The 21240-nt window shown below is 38.4% G+C and overlaps 1 pseudogene; it reads right to left on the bottom strand.

Moving 5' to 3' along the window:
* The window catches only part of LOC114051782, a 91859-nt pseudogene extending 70731 nt beyond the window's left edge, over positions 1-21128 (bottom strand).
* Positions 21129-21240: the final 112 nt, after the last annotated feature.

Below are 21240 nucleotides of genomic sequence, written 5' to 3'. Positions count from 1 at the left end.
TTAGCGCTGCACCAAGGGAGAGGACGTGACAAAGGAAGATAGGCCCGGATACCGGAAGGAGGCATCTGGGGTTGACGTTGTACCTAGGGAGAGGACTAGACAAAGGGAGCTCGTTCTCTGCCGTCCCACTCCCACGTGGCACAGCCCCCTGCCTCTGGAGTGTGAGCTCCGGTTACTTCCTAATATCTTGTCCCTGCCCCATCTTGTCACAACCCCCACATGGCACGTAGCCAACATCAGACAATCCCTCACAGCCCAATTCAAAACATGAAATGTATCACATAGCTGGGATGTTTCCTTTTTCCTCCTTTCTAAGCAGATGTAAAGATAGGTATTCCTTTAGTGGGATCCTTCTGTCAATTAACTCAGTTACCTAGAAAAACAGTATAGTCAAGAAGACGTGGGTTCAGATTCCATCTCATACATTTATTAGCTATGTGTCTTAGATCAAATTATTTAACATCTCTGAATTTCAGGAGATTTCACTGTAAAATGTGGACCATAATAGTACCTACTTTGCAGATTTGTTGCAGTAGTATATCAATAAATCAATAAACATTTATTGAGTGCCCACTAGGTATCAAGTTAAGCAAAGGCTAATTGGAGACCCTCTATTTTTTACTTCCCCCCACAAAATATAGATGAAATTTACAGGAAATAAGGGACAGGGAACAGAGACAATGAGATAATGGACTTGGCTTTAATGCCAGCACTCTCAACTCAGGTTCAATATTGGGATAAAATGTAGCATTCAAGAGTTATTGAACAGTTAACAAAAGGAGGTTTATGTTGCCCTAGCAAAGCGAGGTTATGCAACAAGGATACAATAGCATATAGCGTTTAGGTATGCAGTCCCCCTTGTCTCCACATGAAAATGTGTCTGTCATCAGGGCAGGACATGGTGTTGAAGGAAGTGGTCTTCAGAAATCTATCAAGTCACAGGGGCTCCAACTGCCTGCCCATGCCTGGGACTTTTTATGCCTTTAGGTGGCCAGAAGATATGAGAGTGTGCCCCTTTCAGAATCTTAGTGGTTCATTTTTACCTTGTAATGGCGCTTAATAACTGAAATCTAATTCACTAGGACCAGCAGGTATCTAGGTTCTAAGGCTTGTGGGACTCTAGACTCCCCTCTATTTCCTTTCAATTCCTGTCAAAGTAAGGAAGGAGTATGGGCCTGGGCCTTTCCCATGATGTGTGTGGTGGGAAGAAGTTGCAACAAGGAAACCCCGTTAATATTAGTCCTATCACAACCTATCTTTCCACAACCTCTCCAAAACTGATCATTCCCATCCTTTGTTATCTTTGCCAATTTGCTGACTACACATATACATTTCTAAGCCTCCATCTTCTGAATGGTTTTTCATAACAAAAAAAATTAAGAGAGTAAAAGAAAAGAATTGTTAATATCAATTTCCAAGATAATCTTTGAAGGAACATTCAATTCATTAGTATACTTTTACTTAGAGCAACAATTTTCAAACTTTATGCAGCAACCTATCAGTTGCCTATAATGAAACCATAGGCCTAGATCAGAAAAGCAAAATTGTAAAAAAGTAATATTTAAATGTGTACCCTTATTAACTCCATCCATCTTCATATTTTAGACCTGCTTATCTTTGCTACCCCATTCTAGCTGTTTTTTTTGTCATCTCCTCAATTCAATTTAATTTAATTAAAAGCACTTATTGATGCCTACTATACACAGGGCACCGTCTTCGGCACTGGTAAAATACAACATAGCTAGGTCTTGATTAGTATGAATAAGTAATTCAGTGAGGTGGTCATATTATTTGAATTCTGAGCTATATATTTCTATTAAGCTGGAACCAATTACTGTATTTTACATAAATAGTGTGAATTTGAATATATGTGACCATTTTACACACTAGTGGTAGTACGACCATTTCATACATTAATGGTTTGGCTGTAATACAAAAAAGAGATTATTCATGACTTCATGGAACTTGAATAGACAAATATACAAATAGCTATAATTATTTCAATGGTTTAAGGAAGTACTGAATCATTAGAAAATTATTAACTGCATAGTAGATGCTAAATAGTATAAGCACATGATCTGTTCCAGGGGATTGGATTCATTTCTAGCTGGGGAGATCAGCTAGGCTTTGAAGAAGGAAAGAAATAGAGAAGGAAGGAAATAGAGAAGGAATTTATTCCAGGCATGGGGGATGATGATTTGTGCAAATGCATGGGCATTGGGAGCCAACAGGATCTGGATTAATGTTCCAGACTGAGGCAGGCTACCCTGAAGAGTTTTAGGTGTCTCTACTCACCATGTTCCCTCACTGTTAGGTGTCAATGACTAGTGCTCCAGTTCCATTTAACCACTTAAAATCAATTATCTTTTACAAAGCCAATAAATATTTATTAAGCATCTACTATGTGCCAGGCACCATGCTAAGTGCTGGGCATAGAAAGAAAGGCAAAAGATAGTCAGTCCCTGCTCCCCAGGAGCTCACAGTGTAATTGGAGAGATAAAATGTACATATTTATGTACAAACAAGCTATATACAGGATCAATGGGAAATAATCAACAGAGGGGAGGTACTAGGATTGAAGGTGATTAGGGAAAGGCCTCCTGTAGCAGGTGGGATTTTATCTGGGACTCTTCTGAGATATGGCAAGAAAAAAGTACAAACATTTTCCCCCAAACCTGGAATCATACTCTCCCCTATGCCACTTGGGTTTCTGGAAGAAGAAGGCTCACCCTTACCTCAGATCCTATATAGCATTGGTCCTATGAAGTTCATCTCCAAAGATGGTATCATGGCCAGATGATTCCTTATTTCAGGTACCACAGGGCCAGGGTCCTCAAAGTCACTTCTGGGGGTCTTTTCTTGTTCCTTGGGGCAAAGATGCTACGTTGGATTTAAACAGACACTCTAATACTGGAGAGTTAGGGTGCCCTTCTGACCTTTCAAAACTCACAGAATCAGAGACTCCACTCCCTTCACTTAAAACAGAAAAGAGCAAATGCAGAGACCAAGAACCAAAGTCTTTTTCACAGGGTCACGTGGTATCAGAGGGGAGAGGTTCCCAGTCCTTCATTGTCTTGCCATACAGTGCATGGAGTCATCTAGATCTGCCCACAGTGCAACTGAAAAAAATAGACTGGAGGGTCTAAGTCAAGGCTCACAGGTCTTTTTGAATGCCTTTGAAACCAATTAAAGAGCCTCTTCTTTACTACCTGGTCAGCTGACCTGAATCAGATACACAATGTCCATGCATGATCCAACATGCCTCCACGGCACTTCCATGCCACCACAACTTATTGGGAATTAGTCAATCGATAAACATTTATTAAGTGCCTACTATATGCCAGGTACTGTGTTAAGTACAGGAGATAGGTTATATAAAAGGAAATAATGAGAAATAAGGCTAAAAAGGTAGATTATAGCTAAACAATGGAGGATCTTGAATTCTGAGCTAATTTTATTTTATTTGGTAGGCAATGGAAAGCCACTGAAAGTTTTTGCTTAAAGTATTAATATGATTGGACCTGGGCAGAATACTAATATAATTAGACCTGAGCATTAGGAAAATTTCTTTCCAGTTACACAAGGATGGAATGAAAGAATGAACCAAATATTTAGTTAAGAGTCTAAGAGGAGAGAAACAGAGCCTCAGAACTGTTAGAAAACTGCTAAAATAGTCCAGAAGTTGGAGGTAGCAGTTCAAATGGAAGAAAGGGAATAGATAGAAGAAATATGTCTGAGGTAGAATTGAGAAGAGTTGGTAACTGATCAGATGTTGTGAAGAAAGTGGAAGGAGGAAATGTCAAGGATGACTCAATGTTTCTGAACCTCGGTGACTAGAGAAAAGCACACTTGCCTAACAAACACGAGGAACTCTCTTCTCTCTTGAATCCCTGACATGGCCTTTCTCCGTACGTCAGGTTCCTTATCTATAAAGAGTTAAGGTTGGCTTAGATACTTTCTAAAGTCCCTTGCAACTCTCTTACTCTGAATTTATCCTATTTCTTGGGTCTCTTTCTTCCTTGTCTCTCTGTTCCTTTGCTTGTATTTCTTCCTCCTCTAGCATGCTAAATTTAAGTGTTTTCCAAAATTCTGTCCATGGCAATTTCATTCATTATAAAGGCTTCAACTTCTACATTTATATGAATGGCTCTTCAAATCTATTTCTCCAGCCTTGACTCACTATCTATCCTTTATCTCCTATATTTGTTTTTACCTGCAAGCTATTTTTCTCCAACTGGATGTTTTATACTCATGTCTAAAACTAAACCCATCCTTCCTTCAAACTGGGTTTCCTCCTGACTTTCCTATTCTGTTCGTTGCATAAGCATTCTCCAAGTTATCTAGACTCAAAACCCCAGTCATCGTTGACTCCTTTCCTTTCCTTTGACCCACAAATCTAATCAGTCACCAAAATCTGTCATTCTTCCTTTATAGTGTCACTTAAATCTAAAGCCTCCTTACCATTCCCACTGCCACCTTTGGGATTTCATTATTTTTTACATGGAGTATTGCAGTAGTCAGTTTATTTGTGGTCTGCCCACATCCAGTTTTTCATCTCTTCAATCCATTATACATATTGCTTTCAAATTAACTTTATAAAAATATTAGTCTTGGTCTGTCATATCCATACTCAAAAACTTTCAATGACTTTCCATTACCTAGAAAGTTGATAACATGACATTCAAGGACCTTCATTGCAAAATCACTGTGACAAGGGGGTCCAACATTTTTTCACCATCAGTCACAAGTATTGACCAACTGCCACCAACAAGCAGATAAGCATAGGAGTCATGAGAGTGGTGGTAGCCTTCCAAATCACCAGGTCCTGCTTCCAAAACAGTCTTCACAGTCATCACCCAGGGAAGTGGCTCCTGTGGAGAGGAGACCAGCCATCCCTGCCAACAGTCAACCAACAGTCATATACAGGGCAGGTAAACTCAGCCTAGATAGTGCAACAGGACACCTTCAGTGAGAGATAGGAGGCAGCATGAAAATCAAACCACTACTACCATCTTCCCTCAGACCCTGATGGAGACAGCCCGACCCCTGAACTTGTCAAGAACCTAGGGAATAGCACTGTTACCAATCCGTTGCTCAAAGCCATCATCCTGGAAAGCAACTCCAATGAAGAGGAGCCTGGCAACTGATCCCATAGAGGTTACAGCCACAGCTACTGAAGACCCAGAAAAGAAGGTTTTTGACACCAAAGTCCTTCGTACTGTCAAATGGTTCAACATCAGAAATGGATATAATTTTATCAGTGGAAGTGACCTTAAAGAAGGATTAAGATCTATCTGCTTTTGCCTTGCCTCTGTTTCCTAAGGACCATGAGACTTTTCCATTTAATTTGCAGTTAAAACCTTCCACCTGATCAGACTTGAGCATTAGGAAGATTACTTTGGAAGTATTCAGAAGAGCATTAAGAAGCTCTCTAGGCTGAGAATTGGGAAACTCTTGGAAAGCTTGCATTCCTGTGCTTACTTTGCATATAGTAAGAGCTTAATCAATGCTTCATTCATTCATTCACAACCTGGCACCTACTTTTCTTTCTCCCTCTCTCTATCTCTGTTTCTCTCTGTTTCTGTCTCTCTGTCTCTCTCTTGTGCCCTGGCCATAAAATACCAGGTCAAGAAACAGTAGCATAGAAGCAGCAGTGATAACTTATGCTACTAGTCTAAGTTACTGATATTTCTTTCCATCTAAGTCTTTACATTTAAAAGATGGCTTGTTTATACTTAAGGTTTTTGGTTGTTGGTTTTTTTTTTTAATCTGTTTTTGGTGGAAGGAGTGCCTTTGATCACATGTTAGCCCATACATACGGGTATACACACATATATGTATGTATAGCCCCTTTGCAAAGGGGCTATATTTATGAAATCTTGTGTGTAGATTCCAAACACTGATTATAAAGTTATGGGGAGGAGACAACCACCTCGTTGCCAAACAGTCTGCACCACAATCACATGCCTTCCTTCTTTTGTTTTTCTTGTTCATTCCTTTTCATACCACACCTACCTCTCAGAGGATTCATGAAGAACATATAAAAAAAAATTCTTATTTCCTTAGAAGTGGCTTGGTGCAAATATTAATAAACAAATGTGCTACTTATTTCCTAAAGATTATAGGACATAACTTGTTCTTTGCACACCAAGCTGGATTTCCTGTAAGTCCTTGGGAGGCAAGACAGGTATCAGTCGGTCTGTTCCAGGCTGGGAAACTGCTTGTGCAGCTGTGGTGCTTTGCAGATAAGCAGACCCTCCTATCTTCATAATCTAGCTGTTCCCAAGGGAAAAGAATGTGGCTTTTGCCATCACCTTGCTTTCCCCTGCTTTGGGAGTGGTTTTGTCTTTTTTCCTACCTCTACAGCACCTTTACCCTCCCAGATAACAAGTAGAAGGAAAGGGAGGAATTATTCATAATAGTGTAATATTACACTATAAAGAGGTTCTGTAAATACACGCTATAATGACTGGGTGATGTATAATCAAGAATGCTTAAGAGCCGATAAATCAGAGACCTATACCCATAGAATTTCACCCCATACATGTTGTACTAATGGGCTTTTAGTATCCACTTAAAATGTATGTTTTGCTAGATTGTGGGCACTCTCAGATTATCCTACCCAGATAAGGATTTGCTCAAGTACTTTATTCAGTAATAAGGTAAATAATGAAGCACTATATAGAGTTATTTGGTCATAGGGTAAACAGCATTTTTCATCCTGGGGTTGAATTACTTGTGGATAGAATAGTAGTCAGGCAAGGCTTCCAACTAATTCTCTTTGGAGAAACCAGTCAATAGAAATCCTATTTCAGCATCTTAAAAGTAATGACACTTTTTGTTCAATAAAAATCCTGAGACTTCAGAATCGTGGTTTATAAGAAATGAGTTTAATTCCCACTTGGAGAATTTCAGGAAAGAGATCTTTTAAAACTATGTGATATGTGAATATATTATCTCAGTCAGCAAAACGACCTTGTTGTGTTCAGAACACAACAGTTGTGTTCAGAAACATCCATTTGTCCTTGACTCCTTTAACTACAAACATTTTTTAATCATTGTCTGTGACACATTCAGGGTGAGGATGAGGAGACTAGGAAAACAGACAAGCAGGAACCATCTGGTATGTCTATAAATTCTTGGCAATTAGTCATTCTCTAACCTGCTTGGTCAGAATGGAATTAGGTGTTACTGTTGGCCCAGAGCTTCACTGACTCCTCCATTGCTTGTGGGTGTGGCCATTTCTGAGGCCATGTGTTTCCTACTCTCCTATCAGCACCATTCCCTGAAGGGACCCAGAAGATGGATAGGCTTCCCCTCTGGAAAACCAAGGAGCCCTGGGTCTCTACTTTCTCTCTCTATCAACTCTTTCTACTCTTCTTTATAAAGGCCAAGCTAAAGGTGTGGCTCAGGCGTAGCCTAACCATGACTCAATCAATCACCCTCAAGGAGGGAGTAGTATCATCATACCTCATTATGAAAGTCCCAAGTGTAGTATGGCAGAGTATTTATAGACTCTATCTATATTGACACATCATCAAAAGAAGTCTAATCCTTCTTGTTAGCTTTGATCAGACTCTCCATATGTGTGTGTATGTGTATATATACATACATATCTATCTATATATTATATATATATTATTCAGAATTTTGGCTAGTTTGAAGATAAAAAGTCAGGAACAATGGTATAAATTATCTTGAATGGTAGAGTGGCAGCACCTTCACAGCATATCTTACACCTGTCTCCTTTTCTTTACTCAATATGACTAACTATCCTACATCTAGAAAGCAGTTAGCTGGCACATTGGATAGCGTGCTAGGCCTGGAATCAGTAAGACTTTGAGTTCAAATCCAGCCTCAGACTAGCTTTATGATTCTTATGATTGTTCTGTCTCAGATTCTTTAACTGTGAAATGGGGATAAAAATAGCACCTACCTCTCAGGGTTGTTGTGAGGACTAAATGAGGTAATATTTTTAAATCACTTAGTGTTGTGCCTGGTACATAATAGGCACCAAATTAATGCTTATTGCCTGCCTGCCTGCCTTCCTTTCTGCCTGAACCATGCCTACTAACTAGCATAAACCTTAATAGCCTGCTTATCAGACTCTTAGGCTTCCAGTCTCTCCCTACTCCAATCCTTCCTATATACCTTCCAAAATAATCTTTCTAAAGTACAAGTCTGAACATGTACTTCCCAGATCAAGTACCTTCTACGGTCTCAGATTACTTCTAGCATAATATATGAACTCCTTAACTGGGCATTTGAAGCACTTCACAATCTGGTTCCAGTCTACCTTGCTAGGCTTATTACATGTTATTCCTCTTAATGCCCTCTGTTCCACACGAACTGACATACTGTTTGTTTCCAGAACTGTTTCCCACCACCGTGACTTTGCATAGACTGTCCCCCAGTCTTGGAAAGCACTCTAACCTTACCTCTCCTTCTAAGAATCCCTGTTTTTGTTCAGACACACGCCCCTTTCCATGTGAATAATCATGTGTATTATTATCTTCACATTATACTCTATCTACCTGGGAGAATATAAGTTCTTCTAGGACAAGTATATTCCCCCCTACCCATCCCCAATGCTTAGTATAGCGCTGTCAACAGGCAACTACAACATCGTGAAACTTATGTGAAAACCAGGTTTATTACAAGAGAAATAAACATGCTTGTGGAACCCAAAGAGTTCACAATCCTTACAGAAGTTTGCATATTTATAACAGTCCCACAAAAGCAGGAGAAGAAAGCAGGAAGGGGCTTGATATGGGAGAGGAAAGATACAGTAGAGGTGGGAAAAAAAGACAAAACCACTCCTAAAGCAGGGGAAGCAAGTTGTTGGCAAACTTCCCTTGGGAGCCACTAGACTATGAAGATAGGAGGATCTGCTTATCTGCAAAGGACCACAGCTGCACAAGCAGTTTCCCAGCCTGGAACAGACTGACTGATACCTGTCTTGCCTCCCAAGGACACACAGGGAATCCAGCTTGGTGTGCAAACAACAAATTATGGCAGCTGTGTGTGTGTGGAGGGGGCGCTTTGTCCTTGACACATTCAGGGCCTCCTGCATGTTCTGGGTCCAGTGTTTCTGGGAAATATAACAATTCAAAAAGACAAGTTCAGAGAACCTCTTAACGGTGCTTTGCACATAACAGATCAATATATTCTTGCTAGATTGGATTGAATGAGAATATAATCTATCAGCTACCTCTGAGCTATAGAAACATCTGTTTGGGCCTAGTACTGAAAGTTACCATATATTCTAACCAGGGGTGAGGAACCTGAGGCCCCGAGGCTACATGTGACCTTATCTCTAATGTGGCCTAATCCCCTTAATAAAAGGATTTGTTCTGTGAAGTTTGGATTCAGTCAAAGGGTTGCACTTGAGGACCTAGAGGGCCACATGTGGCCTAGAGGACGAAGGTTCCCTACTCCTGTGTCTAAACCCTTAAAAGAAAGTATGAGAATGGCTTAGTTTACACCCAAATTTAAATGTATGAATATACAAACACATATATGTGTATGCACATATGTGCACATATGTTATGCATATGTATACATGACAACTCATACTCTCCCCCTTCTTGATACCCTATCCTCACTGCCCTGAAGGCCAGAAATACAAAATCTTACTCTATCCCTCCAGAATTCTTAGGTACTCTGATGGGGGTTTGGAGTGTTTAGGCCAGGGTGGGGAACCTTTTCATATTAGAAGGCTGCATTAATATTTGGCTGTAATCAAATAAGGACACATTCAAGAAACATTAATTAGATATATTAAAAAATACACATTATTTTGTAAAAATCTAACAACTATATACTTAATAGTTTCAAAAAATGAAAACTATTTGTTAATTTTAAAGTTAACTAACCTTTTAATGACTTTGTTTTGTCTGCTTTTTGTTGGAAAGCATTTGAATATTTGGTTGCAGCATGAAGGCCTGTAATTTCAGTTGATCTTCTACATGGGTATCAGTAATCTGTGATCTTAAGAAGGGTGTCTTCATTTGGGTTAGGTAGGAGAATGTAGATTTTGCAGCACTAAGTGGTTGAAAAGCAAGAAAGCATTTCTTGGGCATGTTGCCAAAGGCATGGGTATTCCGCTGCATTTTTCCATATTTCAATTGGATCTTTCTTAGCATTAAACAATGACATTAAAATGTCATCTACTGAGAGCTCAATCGATTCCATCTCTAGTTCTTTAGGAGCCATGATGATATCAACTAGGTGAGGCTGAAATGCTAATTTGAATGTCACATCATGATTCTCAAAGTCAGTGAACCTTTCATTGTAATCTTCAGTTAATAGGTCTATAACAGCTGCCTATTCTTCAAATGATTAACACATGTCATCCTGCTCATCAATGACCTTTGCTAACAGGAAAATGTTCATCCAAAATTTCCTTTTGAAGAAGTGTTTTGAAAAAAGATTGCTTTTTTTTTGCCACATATCATATATAGACTTAGTTTTACCTTGCAAAGAAATATTCAAGTTGTTTTGATTTGACATAACACTCAGTACTGCAGCACTCCTATAGAAATTTTCTTTCAGTAATTCACATTGCTCATTCTGTTCTTCATAAAATTTAACTGTCCCTTCTCACAGAGATAAAATTTTGACTAACACCTGTTCTGGAGAGCGCCAACACACTTTAGAATGATATGGCAAATCTACTCTGGATACTTCATTGCTCAACTTTAACATGTTATGAAACTGATGATGCCATGTTGCATTTGCATGAATATAGTTAACAATACTTATAACTTGTTCCAAAGTGTCACTTAAAAGAGTAGCTTCAGCACAGATATTTTTTTGAAGCAAGATACAATGAAAAGAAATGAGAGCATCTACATCTGTTAATTTTTTTTTTATCTGTGCAATAAATGTTTCATGTTTTCCTATCATGGAAGGTGCACTGTCTGTACATACACTTACTAAATTTACCAAATTCAGTCCAATTTCATGACATTATCTTGAAAGTTGTTGAAGACATCTATTCCCTGTGTTCTGTTTGTAAGAGTGCCCAAAGCAAGTAACTCTTTGTAGCAAAGAAAATCTTCTGTAATGACTCGAATGAAGTATAAAACTTATACTGAGTCAATAAAATCAGTTGATTTATCCAAAGTGATTGAATAGTATGTATTTTCCTTTTGAAGTATTGCATGAAGTTGTTCTGTTAAGTTGAAGGCTAATTCAGGCTGCCAATCAGTTACAGTTCTCCTCGAAAGAGGCAGTTTTTTGTACTTTGAAATGTTATTGGGGTCGAAGTATCCTACAAGTTCCACAATGCATTCTTTCACAATTTCTGTATCACTGAATGGCTTCCTTTTTTGCCTGAGTATATAAGCTACTTTATAAGTTGCTTCAGTGGCATTATTTCCAGGTCTTATTGCTGCTTGAAAGAATTGTCTTTGCTTTTACTTTTCATCTTTTAATTTCTTCAATACAACCTTTCATGCCTCTCCCTCTAATTTAAAATATTTGTGGTGCTTATGAGTGTTATAATGCTGAGAATTTCTTTAATGTTGATATTGCAGTATCACAAGGCAAGCAAATCATCTTTTTTTTTAGCAGAAAAAAGATAATATTGAAATACCCAATCCTCATTATAAAATCTATTTTCTTCCTTCAGCATTCTCTTGGTCTTCTTTGACATGATGGATTAGTAAGCAGACAGAATTAAAAAATACTGTCAAGCAGTGCAACTACTCACAAATTCCACTTCAAATAGAAACATGGTGCACCATTGTCAAAAGTTGGTAAGAGACTGGCGTACTCAACTGCCATAAACTCTCACCAACCAGTCTCATACAGTGGTGGTGCTAATCAAGTGGAGGAAGTTAGAACTAAATAATGAATATAGAAGCCGTCAATTTAGCTCTCATAGCTTACTAATGTTCTAATTGTGCCAGTCAATCTGGGAGGATTATTTCATTGAAACATTTTATTCTTTGGTATTTTAAATATGTTCATTTTAAAAATAAAATAAAAATATAAAAGAGGAACAAAAATTTATTAATAAAAATAAAAGTTTGTTTTAAATTAAATTTAAATTAAAAATAAATTTTTTCTGTAAAATTTGGATTCATTCAAAAGGCTGCAGGTTCCCTACCCCTGGTTTAGGTTTAGTAGGTTTCCCTACTCTCTGCTATTGGTTTATCCCCAACCCAAGGTATGCTTCGAAGTATAGAGGGCAGTCCTCTGTACTTCAGTTCCATTTAGCCTCTAATAGTTAGATTAGTTTTTAAAAAGGAATATTTACTTCAAAAGGTATAATCACAAGTATACAAACTTACTCCCCAACACATGGGGCTTAATCCTTCCCCCAGCACTACCTCAGTCTCTGGGAGGGGAAAGAGATTAGTTTCATAGCTTATTTCAGTTTGATACAGCACAATCCTCTACACACACACACACACACACTGATTCTCATCATTCAGTCATTCTGGCAGCTATGGTCTATAAAGTTGCTGAGAACACTGAATACTCAACCACTGCTCCCAGGAGAAATATAGGACCTTGTGTAAGGGGAAATACAGGATAGTGTAAGCCTCTGGTCACAACATTTTTAATGACTCTTCAATACATGATGTTGTTTTATGTGCGTTTCTGATAAAAAACAGCATTATATAATTCATGTCTGAACAAAGCTTATCTAACACACGTATTTTCTCCATAAGGCACATCACAGCCTTCTTATACTTAGGAACAACACAAAACAGAACTTCAGCAATTTGTTTGGGGGCCATTTTAAAGTAAGATCACCAACAAAAAGCACAAAAATGTGGAAGAAAATGTGGCACTAAATAAACCATGAAAAGGATACATTTACGGTATGAGAGCTGAAACAAGAAGACAAAGTGTTGCCTGGTTAGGCCTCATCTGGGAAGTACACACACACACTGGGTAACTCAGATTTCACATGTCTGTGAATGAGCGTGAAAGTGCTACTAGTATTGATTTTGGTATTTTACTGAGTAAGTGAATTTGCAAATATGGATTCTGGGAATAAGGCACATTTTCTCATCTGAAAAATGAAGGTTTGGAGATGGTAACATCCTATTCCATTTGACTCTGATAGTCTATAATTTGTACATGGTGTGAATATACTTCCTGCTTTGCATATCACTACTCCTAAACACTTGACCTTTAAATCCACAGCCTGCACCAGATTCTTGCTCATTTGAGGATCTTTGGAGCTATTCCCAGGAACCACCATGTTAGAATCACTCTGGTCTTAATCTGAGAGCACAGGACCCCCGATTGCTTTTAAATCGCCTCTTGTCAATTTATGTCATATTAAATAATCTAATTATCATTCAGACATTCACTAGAGCCAATGTTAATTATCCATTTCTCTTCTTTACCTCTGCGAAGCTTTATTTATGAAAACTGCACACAGAGACACAAAGGTGGGGATTATTCAGGGAGGATGGAAATTTTTAGCCAAGTTTTGAAACAGTATATATGAATTGGCAGAGTGGAGGAGAGGGAGGCAGCAAGAAATACTGTAAGGAACAAGAATCAAATCAGAGGTAGTATGGTATAATAGAAAGACACACCGTCTTTGTTGGTTATTGCCAATGTGACCTTGAGTGAGTCACTAATCTCTCTTGGCTGCAGTTTCCTGCAAAATGCGGGCGTTAGGCTATATGGCCTCTGAGGTGCTTCCAACTCTGGATCAATGATAACATAATACAAACGATCTCAGCAGAAGCTGACGTCTCTAGATTGAGAGGTAATACGAGATGTTGACAGAGAAGGAGTAAAGAGAGAACGAGACTGACTGAGAAGTTTGATTTTGATTTTGATGAGATAAGGAGTCTGTAGATTCTGCATCAGGAAAAGGATATGGAACATTGGTAAGTGCTATTATTACCCTCATTTTTACTGATGAGGAAACTGAGACAGAGGTTAAAGGGATTCATCCGGAGTCACACTTAAAATGAAGTGTTTGAGGCTAGATTCTGAATTCCAGGTCCAGCATTCTATTCGTTGTGCCACCTAAGCTATAAATTATTCCATAAAGGTAAGGAGTCGTTATTACAAAAAATTATGTTTTAGAAGAAACTTATCTTGTCAGTAAAGGCAGAGACTGTGGACTGTGACCCCTACCCTACTCATTCTTTAAGAACCAGCACAAATACTACCTCTTTAATGAACTTTTCATTTGGAAATGATCTTTTATTTTTCCTAAGGTGTACTTATCATGTTCCATTTTGTTTTGTTTCTCCACTATAGTGGTTTTTCTGTTCCAAATTGATAAACCTCTCTCATAGCTTCTACTTCTTAAAGAGATTTTCTATCAGGGATTCAATTTTTTTCTATACTACTAATTTTATATATATACAACATATGTGTATATATGAGATATATACTAAACATATATGTACATATATACTTAACACACACATATATATACTAAACTTATCTATGTACATTTCTTTTTTTATTTCTGCATTGGAATTTCCATGTTGTCTGTTGACAGCTCTAATCTGTGATCTAAATTAATTCCTAATTTCTTATTTTATTAATTTTATTTCTCTTTTGAATCATTTTGGAATTTCTTCTCATTATTGGAGTTAGGGGGTGGGATCCAGAAGATTCTGTTTTTCATGAGGCACTATTGGTTCAATTACTTTCATATTATCATATTTGCTAAGCATATTTTGATGTCTCTTTGTGTGGATTTCTTCCTTCTGTTGTTTTAGTATTTTCTATTAGTTTGTCTGTGGACTGGCCTTTTTTTGGAGGTTTTTTCTCTTGATCCTTAGTGTTTCAACATTTTTCTAGTATTCTTGTGTCACTTATTCTCTGGCTGCTTTATTGGAGAGAAGACCTTCAGATTTGGGCTACAACGATATTCTAACTTCCTTATACTGTGGGACATGGAGGGGGTGAGGTGGGGCAGAGAAGGTCATTGGCTTGCGTATTTGACCTGAGTAACATGCAGGATTACTTACCCTAGCTGGTTTTCAAATTCCTTTCCATAATGATGTTTGGGCAGAGGCACTTTAGCCATGAGGGATGCGGACCCAAGGTACAAGCCTGAAAGTTTTCTTGTGTTCGTCGCCAATGGATCATAGAAACTGATGGGAAAGGGGCAATGAAGGAGACCTTTAGAGATTAAATTCCTCCAGTATTAATTAATAAACAATTTTTACCCTGTTTGAGTGTTCTATCTTCTTTTGTAGATTTAGCTATAATCACAGCTGATGCATAATTCTTTTATTTTGAGATTAAGGGGTTAAAGAGATATGCAAAAAGAGCCTAATCTACCATCTTGCTCCTTAAAAGATTCCAAAATACTCTTCTTAACTAATCATGTTCCTCTCCTGTTCAAAAACCTTCAGTGGCTCTCTATCACTTACAGTATACAGTGCAAACTCCTTGCCACTAGCCTTCAACAATCTGATTCCCAGCTACCTTTCCAGTTTTATTTCATGCTATTTTCCTTTGCATTCCAGCCAAGTTGGACCACTAATGAGTCCTCAAAGTTGACATTTCATGTATTCATCTACAGTTTCCACTGCCCATCTCAATGAAACCTCTTAAAATCTTTATCTTGCCTCAAAGCTTAATTCAGTTATCACCTCCTCAGTGAAGTCTTCCCTGACCCCCTTCCCCTCAGCTGTTTAATGTTCTCTCCTTCCTCAATTTTCCTTTGAATTATACTTTTGTAGGCTCCTTGAGGGCAGGAACTACCTATAGCAAATGAATTTACAGTTGAGTGTTTGGATGCAGACATTGAGGAAGAGTCTGTTGCTATTAACTAAGGTAGTGGAGGAGTGGGGCAAGTGGATGGGGGCAAGTGGAAGGGTGAAAGGGAAAAAGTATTGAATTATTAAGAACAACTCTTTAGCCTACACTTATTCTTGAGTGGGGCAAGGGAGTAAATGATGAGTGTAAACATTTATAAAGCACCAGAAAGTATTTTTAGTTTCCTTTACTTTGAAGTAATCACATCAGCCTCATGACATTGGCCATGTTTTTATGACTTGGCCCAGGCTTGCAGCTAGAATGATTCTTTCACAATTCTTGACCCCTCTCCCTCTGAGACTTGCAATTACATTCAAGATGACAGAATCTTTGACTTATTGACCTCAAAGGCATATTTAGATACTCATTTGGTCATTCATTCAATAAGCATTTATTAAGTGCTTACTGTGTACCAGATACCATGTTAGATGCTTAGAAGATCATCTAAACCAAGCCCTCTATTTTATAAATGAGAAACTGAGGCCCAGAGTCAAAATGACTTGCTCAGTTGAGGTCAGGAACAGATTTGAGTTATGAGCAGAACTAGGATTTTCCTGAAATCCAGTTTAGTACTCTTTCAAAACGGGAATGAAGGAGCACTTTTAAGAAAGAATTATCAGAACTTGGTAACTGATTGAATGGCAGGGGACAACAGCAAGAATTTTGTAATTTTAGAGCCATAAAGGACTTTAAAGATCTTCTAGTTCAATCACCTCATCTTACAGGTGACTTATAACCCTTAGTTCTCTATTAAGTGATTTACTCAAGGCCATGTAGCAAGTTAGTTGTTGAGCTTAGACTACAACCTAAGTCTCCTGATGTCTTAATCCAGTAACTTTTCCACATTATCACCTCAGCTATAAAAGTTTTAACAAAATTCACTAGATTACAGACTAAAGAGAGTTTTAGACTACAGTTCAAAAATGCCCCACCCAAAGAGGTACTGGAAGAGATGACTTAAGGATTCCTGAAGTTGATGTGTTGAGAGTCACTCACTTTTCTTGACTGAAGACCTTCATCAAAAGATGTAAAAATGAGTCAATCAGAAGGAAATGGGATGAGCTTTTAACATATAGCTGTAGAGTTTTCAACCACGCCAGTTTTATATGCTCTACCTTTTTAGGAGTACAGTCATAATTCTAAGTAATAAATGATTATTTTGCTGCCAACAGTCTCGTAATGAATCCAGTCTATGGTAGCTGCATGGGTATTCTTTGATGGCATTTCAGCATTATAGGTTATATGTGAAATAATATCATGGAAAAGACTATGTTGCTAGTATACAACTTTAAAGAAGCTATAATTTATCCCTCTCATTAAATTGGTTTTAAAATAAAACTGCTTTGTCAGGATATGGTGCAGATATGTAGCAATAAGTTTTATGAAGAGATTATATTTTAAGATGTTCAGGATCCTCAAGAAAAGCACTCCCCTATAATAACAAAAGTCATCACAGCAAAATAAATCAACAAATTCCCTTCAAAGGTACTCAGCTCCACATCTGAGAGTCTGGAGTAATTTTCTCCATTGGCCCGTTGTTGTATACATGCTGCTTTCTGTTATGAGGGAAAAGCTTCCACTTCTCTTGCTGAGTGAGTGGCTTCCTTTTTACTGTCACCATCTGTCACTCTTTCATATGAACTTACTCTCAAGGTCATAACATATAAGCACAGTATTTTGTTGGTGTTGTTGAAGTAAGATTTTATTGACATCTTTTGTTTTTATAGAGTCTAAATTTCTTCTTGTATCCCATATAATAAAAAATGTTTATAAGAAAAATATGAAGAAAAAAAAAGAAGAGTAAAACTGATTAATACATTGAAAAAAATCTGAAAATATATGCAATATTCCATACTTGTGAACTCTCTACCTCTCCAAAAGGAGTTGGGGAAAGAAGGGAGAACTGGGAGGGAGGTGTCTTCTCAGACAACATAATTTTTTAAAAAATTTTATTTATTTATTTTTAGTTTTCAACATTCACTTCCATAAGATTTTGAGTTCTAAATTTTCTTCCCTTCCCTAAGAACACATGCAATCTGATATAGGCTCTACATATACAATCCTATTAAATATATTTTCACATTAGTCATGTTGTAAAGAAGAATCAGAACCAATGAGAGAAAACACAGGAAAGAAGAAACAAAACAAAACAGCAAAAGAAAAGGAGAGCAAATGCTTCCATCTGCATTCAGACTCTATAGTTCTTTCTCTGGATGGGTATTGCATTTTCCATCATGAGTCTTTTGGAGTTGTCTTAGGTCCTTGCATTGCTGAGAAGAGCTAAGTCTATCAAAGTTAGTCATCGAACAATGTGGCTGTGACTGTGTACGATGTTCTCTTGGTTCTGCTCGCTTCACTTGGAATCAGTTCATGCAAGTCTTTCCAGGTTTTTCTGAAGTCTGCCTGCTCATTATTTCTTATGGAACAATAGTATTCCGTTGCATTCATATACCACAACTTGTTCAGCCATTCCTCAATTGATGGATATTCCTCCATTTCCAATTCTTGGCCACCACAAAAAGAGCTGCTATAAATATTTTTGTACATATGGGTCCTTTTCTCATTTTTATGATTTCTTTGGGATGTAGACATAGAAATGATATTGCTGGGTCAAAGGGTATGCACAGTTTTATAGCCCTTCGGGCATAGCTCCAAATTGCTCTCCAGAATAGCTGGATCAGTTCACAACTCCACCAACAATGAGTTAGTGTTCTAATTTTCCCACATCTTCTCCAACATTTATCATTTTTCTGTTTTGCTGTGTTAGTCAATCTATAATTTATTTTTTAATAGGATTTTATTCCCCCCCATCACATGGAAAAACAATTTTCAACATTAGTTTTTTTTTTAAAAATTTTGAGTTCTATATTCGCTCCCTCCTGCCTTCCTTTCTCCCCTCCTTGAGAAGGTAAACAATCTGATAACAGGTTATACATGTGCAATCATGTAAAACATATTTCCATAATAGTCATTTTGTGGAAGAAAACTTGAACAAAAAGAAAGAAAGAAAGAAAGTGAAAAATATTATGCTTTGGTCTGTATTCAGACGTCACCAGTTCTTTCTCTTCAGGTGGATAGCATTTTTCATCATGGGTCCTTTAGGATTGGACCACATTGTTTTCTGGATGGTGTAAGAGAGGACTTGCTAAATTGCAGGAAACATCTCCCATTTTACACAATCACCTTTGGTTTAAGCAATATCACTTCTTTAAAAATTCTAAAGAATAAGACTGCTTATCAGATGTTGTTATCCTTTATCTGGGTGTACATGATTGTATCGTTTTTTTGGTGTATATTCTGTCTGACTTGAGATTTGATTGGTAAAGGGAAGACATCTTTTCCACCAAAGCAAATCATAACTGTTCCAAAATTTATAGTCTTAGATGGAGGCCTTGAAAAATTAAATGACTTGCTTAGGGTCACCAAGAATTTGTCAGAAGTGGGACTTCAGTCTATTCCTAACTCAAGGCAAGCACTTGGACACTATACTAATCATGTATGCCAGTTAAAAATCTACCATGGTTGGATTCTGCTAAGGTTACTGCTAAAAGAATAGTTTTTAAATAACAATTTTATCGATTTTTTAGTTTTTAACAGCACAGTGTCTAGCACGTAGCTGGAGCTTAAAAATGCTTGTAGATTGAATGTGATACCCCCTTTCTTGTAATAAAGAAAAAGTTAACAAAAAACTTGGGTAATTTTTTAGAAAAATTATCTACTTTGTTGCCTCTGGATAGTTTTACATTGTCTCTAACTGGCTATTTATCTGTCCTTAGGCAAAATTTGATCATTTGTTCACTCAATAAATATTGAATAACTATCATCCAGAGAACAGTGTGTGGGGCTAGTAGGGAATCCCAGGATAAATCACACTCACACACACACACACACACAAACATCACCATCTGTCTCACTTCTTTTTCATATGAACTTATTATCAAAGTCATTATATATATATATATATATACATGTCTGTCTATTTGTCTATCTATGTATCTATCTATTTGTCTGTCTGTCTATCCATGTCATATCCCCTCTACCAGACTGTAAGCTCCATAAGGGCAGGGCTCCTGAATTATTTAATATTTGTAGCTCCCCCAATTAATTCACATTTCACTTCACTCAGTAGGTGCTTAAATCATTTTTGTGCAATTCAGTTTAATTAAAAAATCAAAATTAAAACTTCAAGCAACTTGGCCACTTCTTTCAGTGTTCTTATCTGCAAAGTTTTTCAATCCCAAGGTCCTTTTCATTTCTAACATTCTGTGATGCTAGGATTTAATCTTCGAGTCAATTTGCCTACTAAATAGAAGCCTCTTTTCCACCTTTAGGAGGGGTTTAAGTTCTGCCTATGACCCATACATATGTGTAACTATGGGAGAGGTCATCAGCCCCTTTGCTCTGGAACACAATTTTCTAAGACTTTAAGGTATAGAGGAGTTACAAGGTAATTTGGTAGAAGGGGTTGCTACACTGGGAGTTTCTGAATTTGAGGAAATCATTCCTTGCCCCCCTCCCCCCCAAAAAAGTTTTTCTGAGATTAACCTGTCTTTGAATTTAAAGATGCACACACACACACACACACAACTATTTCAACATAATTGGTTTCCTTTGAAGTCCTATGTATTTTACTTAATTCATGTATGTATGCATGTACGCATGAATGAACACATTTATTAAGTGCTTAGAAGTGCAAGTGACTGTGCTAACCACACGAGGGACACAAGTAGAATATTTGTCTTGAATACAAATACAAACAGACTTTGCTCTCAAGGAGCTCATAATCTACTGGGAAAGACCACCCAAGGTTTCAACTGCAAGTTAGATGGATTTATAAGTATTGCCCTGAGAAATCTATAGGCTTCGCCAGACTTCCAAAGCAGTCCAGGACACACAAAAAGGTTAAGAACAACTTGAATTAGATTAACGCTAGGATCCCGGAATTCAATCAGTTTCCCAAAACAAGAGAGAGGTGGGGACGGAAACTGGAAATACAGCCCGTAGGCGCAGTCCTGAGAAGCTTTCAGTCCCTGCCCAGCACCCCCTGGCTAGCTCCGATCACCAGGCGCCCGGCTCCCCCTAGGAGTCAGCCCTCCCAGGGCAGAGAGAGCGCGCGCCCAAGCACACCCCCTCAGGCCCCGCCCACCTGCAAGCCCATGAATCCCAGCCTCTCTCGAGCTTGGCTCCACCCCCTGCACCTTCCCCACCCTCCCCCCTCCTGTCCTTTTTCCCCTCAGCGCACCACCTAACCTCGCCATTGCCAGGGTTTGCGCCGCTGACTCGGAGGTGCCGACGTCTCGCTGCCCCCTCCTCACTTGCTCCTCCTCCCCGCGCCCTTCCGCCTCCTTCGGGCGCGCGCTCCTCCTCTCGGGTTTCGCGCTCGGGGCTCCCTGCGGGGGGGCCAAGCCCCCTCCCCGTCGTGTCCGCGGTCCTGCCGCCGCCGCCGCCGCCGCCTCCTCAGCTTCCTCCTCCTCAGTT

The sequence above is a fragment of the Vombatus ursinus genome, unplaced genomic scaffold, assembly GCF_900497805.2.
Source record: "Vombatus ursinus unplaced genomic scaffold, bare-nosed wombat genome assembly UNPS02014805.1, whole genome shotgun sequence".
Taxonomy (NCBI): Eukaryota; Metazoa; Chordata; class Mammalia; order Diprotodontia; family Vombatidae; genus Vombatus; species Vombatus ursinus.
This window is presented reverse-complemented; position numbering and strand designations above follow the sequence as displayed.